Source organism: Octopus bimaculoides, chromosome 13 (assembly GCF_001194135.2).
Source record: "Octopus bimaculoides isolate UCB-OBI-ISO-001 chromosome 13, ASM119413v2, whole genome shotgun sequence".
NCBI classification, from domain to species: domain Eukaryota; kingdom Metazoa; phylum Mollusca; class Cephalopoda; order Octopoda; family Octopodidae; genus Octopus; species Octopus bimaculoides.
This window is the reverse complement of record NC_068993.1, coordinates 987060-993973: the sequence shown is the minus strand read 5'-3', so window position 1 is coordinate 993973 and position 6914 is coordinate 987060. Positions and strand designations below refer to the sequence as shown.

The window sequence follows — 6914 nt, the reverse complement described above, 5'->3', positions numbered from 1 at the left end:
AAAAAAAAAATGTTGACAAGCTCTCAGTTTAATTTTTTCCTTCCTATAGTTATCTGATATTGTGATCATGTTCAAGAGACGAGGTTAGAAATTTAACAATTTATAAATAAGGACTCTTTTGTAGAAGAAGGTTGTAAATATATGCCTGTTGTGTGTGTGTGTGTGTGTGTGTGTGTGTGTGTGTGTGTGTGTGTGTGTGCATAAGTGTGTGTGTGATTTTCATGTAAATATGTATTTCTCTGTGTATTTATAGATGTGTGTGTGCATGTGTGTGTGTTTCTGTGAGTTTCTATGTGTATAGCTCTTTCTCTCTCTCTCTCTTTCTATCTATCTCTCTCTCTCTTTCTATCTCTCTCTCTCTCTCTCTCTCTCTTTCTATCTCTCTCTCTCTCTCTCTCTCTTCTTTCTGCATATGTATATATACAGGGTGCAGTGAATATATTGTCGTCTAAATTACACAAAAATGAAAATAATGCCGACATCTCATTTTAACAGATATATTTACCAAAATTACAAAAAATATCTTGAAATATTAAAGAGTAAATTTATTCAATAAAATCGCCATTGGCTTCAACCACGGCCTCCAGGAGACTTTGCAATTCCCTGCAACTCTTCTGGACGGTCTCCTTGTTTAAGTTGGTGAATGCTGCCATAATCCTTGCCTTCAGTTCATCTTTGGTGTTACAAGGAGTTTTTTGGGTTTCTTTGCTCAACTGCACCCCACACATCATAATGAAGGGGGTTGCAGTCTGAGGAGTTAGGTGGCCAGATGTTAGGGGTGATGTGGTTGCAGAAATTGTTAGACAGCCATGACTGGGTTCCCCTGCTTGTGCGGCATGGTGCAGAGTCCTGTTGCCAGACACAGGATCTTCTAGCAGTTACTCTCTTGACCCAGGGCAGCACTACCTCCTCCAGGTACTTGATGTAGGCCTCTCTGTTGAGTCTGAGACTGTGTGGGAAGTTGAATGGAGGCATAATGTCGCTATCACTAGCGATCACCCCAAACACCATGATGTTGACTGGATGTTTGATTTCTATCACTCTCAGTATATGTCCTCGGACTGCATTGTCCTCAGGTTGACACCTAAACACTCTGAAATGTTCGTACTGGAGCTTCTGACATGAATGCCAAGCAGTACAGTATGTCGTTTCCAAACTTCCGGCACAGTGAATTGTGTCATGGTGATGTTTTTCTAACAGACGGTGCCCAACGGACCCTACTATACTGTGTAGTCGACAAAATCAAAAACAAACAATGTGCATGTATAAAATTAAAAATATAAAATGGCCACAATTTACCCATCACACCCTATGTATATATATATATATATATATATAATGTAAATGCATCGCTTTACGTATAAGTGTATGTTTCTTAGTATATATATGTGTGTGTGTGTGTGTGTGTGTGTTCATATTGGTATCGATCATGTGTTGCTATCGAAGTTTGATCAGAAGCTGTGGTGTCAACTATCAGCAAGACTGCAATCACTGCTGGCATCCTCTCAGAACTGGTTTATTCCTGTTTCACCAATATTTCAAGATGCATCAGTTTGTTTTAAGAACTACAAAATTTTATCTACCAAACTCGATAAGTATGTTCTTGTTCACAATAACGCCAGTCGATCGAAGAACTGTCACCCGCTCCAACTTAATGACTTGCCTTTGCAGAGAAGGACAAAGGTGAGGCGTAAGGAAAATGCAATAAGTTGATAATGGTTGGTCAATGATGAATTTCTTACATTGTGACAACATTAATTCTTCCCTCCGCCATCCCCCCCCCACCCCACCTATTACTATATCACATCAATTATCATTGGACTGATTACAAGATACAGTTTTCTACCAAAGTAAATTACTTTCCAGTGTGTTTCATAGGATATTTACTAATGTTTTTCTTTGACACACACCTACAGCAGCGCCCTCATCACTCACCCCCACCATCAACGCTATCAGCTCCCCCCCCCCATACACACACATTGAAAATAATATTAAATGTTTCAGGTTAATAGATAGAATAGAAAATATCTCTAGAGATAGCAATAATTGTTGAATAAGGAAGTCCCTTTCAACAAAAGCCTGCAACAAAATCTTTCTGGCATTATGTGACATCTTTACTGAATATCGGTAATTATTCTGAAACCATTCAGAATCTAGGAACATTGTCTGCTCTTCTAAAGATGCTTGAAATTTATTCCTGTGACATCAATATAAGTAGTTTTCTTAAAAACAAATAAACTTCTTTGTTGTTTTCTAGGGTGGGTCATCACACCATTATTATAGGTGCAACGATCCTCTCAGGAAAACAACAAAATTTCTTTCACGCATGAATTCATATCACAAATTTTGCAACCCAGATGAAAAAACAAAAACAAAAACAAAAATAAACCTCTTTAAAAAACAGAATAAAGCAGCTGCTTTTGTGATAAACTCCACATGCCATGAAGGGGTTTTCTATTCATTGTCTTTAAACACTTCACACAATGTGATTTTAGACCGTTGACATCACATGATACACACAGTTCTCTTACTAAATGTCATTTACTAAAGATTCTTGTTGCCCCGATATAATTTGAGAGAAGCTGAGCCTCTCACAGACCTTTCCTGCCATTGTTTGGTTTTATTTAGAAAATAATACTTGTTGGTCAATGAAAGAGCTTGTATGTGGTTTTGAAGTATTGAAGAAACAGCAGCCATGTTTCCCTCAATAACAAGATCACACTATATATAATCCCTGTCTTGAAAATGTGTAAGAAACTTTGAAATGGATTAATGATTGATAAAGATAGAGGTTATGTCAATAATGATTGATAGAAGATAGGATTTGGGGAATTTTTAAGAACAACAATTGACAGAAATAAGGATTCTGAGGCAAATGATTGACAGAATGAATGATAGAGATTTTTTAAATAATTTCAGCAATTATTTAGCATCAAAAGTCATAAAATCATTTTTGACTTTTAAAGACTTCTCAGTTCTTCTGTATTTAGATTCTGTACAGAATATTGCAGAATGGAAGAATTATCTTAGAATTGTTGTAGCAAAGTTAGTTGTGTGTTACATGGCAGATGTATGGAAATAGACATAAGAATGGGGATAGGGCAAAAATTGTGTTAATGAGATGTGTAATTATCAGGAAGGGAGAGAAATTACAAAACTCTAAGTCACATGGAGCCAAATCAAACTGGTTTAAATAATAACACATATATATATATATATATATACATACACACACACACACATAAATACATATATATATATATATATATATATTTATCATATATTGTGTGTGTGTGTGTGTATGTGTGTATTAGATGTAATTTAAATACAATTAAACCTGTTAAAATACGAATCAGTAATTTAGGAATTAACTTCATCTATTTGAAATGATTCCATGCAGTTTAAAGACACCAACCCAAAAGTCAAAACCTTTCATTGAAACAGAATTTATTTTAGTCAGAATTCTATAGATTCTGTAATCTTATTACAAAGACCACAGCTTTTCAACATTTCAAAGCTTAGCAATTGGTGTTCTATAAAAAAAGAATTTCTATGAGAATAGCTGCCAGTTTGAAACCGTCATTCAAACTCTAATATTTTCGTTGAAGTTTATTTGACCGTATAGTTATTATTATTGCTTCATTTAATTACTTGCAGTGAGTCTTGTCACAGTTCTGTTTCCAGTCCATTATTTGAAAGAGATTCATTCTAAATACACTTGTCTTTCATTGTCCATTTCTTCCACACCCAACATCCCCTTCGCTCGTATTTTCTATTCGACTTTGAGTTATTGCAATTCTATTTTCATATTTTTGTTTCCGAGTGGCCTACAGGTCACAAGAAATATGCCCCCTCTTGAACTTACTGATTAATTTTTACAGTTCAAGCATCAACTTATTTTTGTAAATCTCTTTTACTTCGCTGATTCTCAAATTACTTTCCAATTCAGAAGAGTCTTTCTTTTATATTCTTCATTCTTTTCTTCATTTCAATTCTTTTCTCTGAGTCCCAGACCAATATGTTTGAAAAGTAGGAATCCCATTGTTGCGGTTGTTGATGGCTAGCTTCAGCACCGATTATTGGATATGATGCCATAACTATTAGATTTAATCTGTGAATGCAATTCTATTATGTCTAGCAATTGAGATAGTCGACTTGACAATGCTGCTGCTACCTCTATTATCACCACCACTACCACCGCCACCGCTACTACTACTGCTGCTGCTGCTGCTGCTGCTGCTACTACTACTACTACTACTACTACTATTTTATTTCTCCATTTCTCATCTCTGTATCTCCCCACCCCGCACCCCACCACATTCATTGATTTATTTTAATAATTTTATTCTCTTCAGTTAACGAGATTTCAGAACGATGTCTTCATTCTCCATTCCTCGACTCTTCATTTCTTCTTCATATAATTATTGTCATGCTATTTTAGAGATATTTATTATCTAATTATTTACATAGATTAAATGGTAATCTTTGTTAGCAGCGCCATTCTTGATAATACAAGAAGGGCAACAGCTATACACAGAAAAACCAAAACTCTAAGAAGATGACGCTAGCAAATAGTAACAATAATTATTCTTAATCTATTTCATTTATTTTCTAATCTGAATTAATTTATTTTTAAAATTTAATTTCACTATCAAAATCCATGTTTTAAAGAATTTTCTAAAATTTACTAAATTAAGTATTTTCATCAAAATTTCTTAATCAACAAATTAACACTTGGAAAAGCAATAATCTGCAAGCTTTAGAATCTTTTATTTTCGAAATTTCATTTTAATGTTCATATTGTATATGTTTCAAGATTTCACAAATTAAAAAAAGATTTATCTTGTACTGCTTCAATTTAAACAGTGATGTTAGCTTTAAATAAATAAATTACAATAGAGACCAGCAAATAGACGGATGCAGTAACTGGTTCTGGGAATATAAATCATAATTCTGTAGCAGAATAATTCTAAAGTGAATTACCATTCTGTTATCAAGAAGAACCATCCATCTCATTTGCTAAACGAGTCATTTCTTACTTTACTACTATTCCCTGTTTCTGTTATTTTCATGTTCCATTCCATTTTTGGCCATGAAGAACTTGAAGACAATCTCAGTCTTGTAGGCAGCATAAATGGTCAGTTATAGAAAGCATCACAAGTTTAAATAAATCATCATCTCTGTTATTATTTCTCAAATGCTTATTATTTTCATGTCTGACTTTCCATGCTTGCATGATGTGAAAGAGACTTTCTCAAAATTTATGCTTTACAGTTAAATGTTCTTTCTTGTACCAATAATTTCATTAAACCTCTGAGATATATATATATATATATATATATATATGTATGCATGTATAGAGTTTGAAGTTGTGTACAGATATTGTATATTGAGAAAAAGGTGGCAGTCAGAATTTTGGATAGTTCTTTATTAGTGATTTCCTTGGGGCTTTTTTTTTTTTTTCCGAACTTGTCAAGACAAAATCAAAACCAAAATAATTTTGGTTTTAATTTTTGTATTGAAGAGCTTCGTTAAATGAACAAAAATGCTAATAAAGAATTAGCCAAAATTCTGAGTGTCTCCTTTTTCTCACTATATATGTAATGTGTGTATCATCATCATTTTGTGTTCATTTCCCATGCTGGTAAGATTTGGACAGTATGGCAGCAGCTGCCAAGCCAGACCTCTGCACCAAGCCTTGTCCACTTTGGTATGATTTCTGGGGTTGAATGCCCTTCCTAGGGCCAACCACTTTACTGCGTGTAGTGGGTGCTTTTTGTGGCACTAACAACAATGAGTTTATCAAGTTAAATGTATGTCTGTCTGAAACATGTCTACTGTGTTTATGTCCCCCGTGCTAAAGGCTAAGTCATGTGCACTCTATAATTGAGCACTCATCACCACTCCCACCAACACCATCACCAACACTACTACTATTACTACTATTGCTAATACCACCACCATCGACACCTCCCCGTCACCCTACTCTTAACAACACTACCACCACCACCACTACTACTACCATTTGTCAGTGTATGCTACCACAAATTAACACCACCATCAGCACTAACAACAAGAACAACAACAACCACCACAACTCTTCCACAACTCTTCCACAACCACTTCTACTAACTCTGCTACATTACCATCACCACCACCACCTGCCACCACCACCACCTGCCACCACCACCACCTACCACCACCACCACCTACCACCACCACCACCTGCCACCACCAACACTACACAAGACACACACACACAGAGCTAAGACCACTAACATTTCAGCCAGTACCACCACCACCACCATCGCCACCACCATCGCCACCGCCCTCAGTCTTCTATATTCAGAAGAACATTATTCTCAAAGTCTAAATCGCTTGGTGTTGTATGTTAGGCTGTTGTCTATTCATGAATCATTGCCATGCACCGTTAGCATCGCAGGAAGATTTCCTCCAGAGCCAGCTTCTCTGCAATAAATTGCAAAGCATATGTCATAACAAAAGATCTGGTTTGGAAAGCAGAGCCTAACAACAACAGCAACAACATAGGTCAGGGAATTTAGAAAATAAAGATCTTTTAAAACATCGTCTTTGTTTTATTTCAAACTGTATCTCCCTAACTTTAATTTTCGCTAAATGATAGCAATTAGTGGCATTTCTTGATCTTCTCTTGTTCAAACCCAAATCTAATGCAATTACAACATGTTCTTTTACTGGTTTTGTTTATACTACAAACCCCCCACTCTCCCCCAATAACCCTCACCTACACATGTACATACATACATACATACATATATGTATATGTTTATATACACACACACGTTCATGCTTACACATGCCCTTTCGTGCATGCATACAAGCATATATATATATATATATATATATATATATATATATATATATATATATATATA

At 35.3% G+C, this 6914-nt stretch overlaps 1 protein-coding gene across 2 annotated transcripts in view; it reads left to right on the top strand.

Annotated features, from left to right (window-relative positions):
• LOC106882968 (dachshund homolog 2) overlaps positions 1-6914 on the top strand; it is a 259194-nt gene that overhangs the window by 208044 nt on the left and 44236 nt on the right. The window lies entirely within an intron of this gene.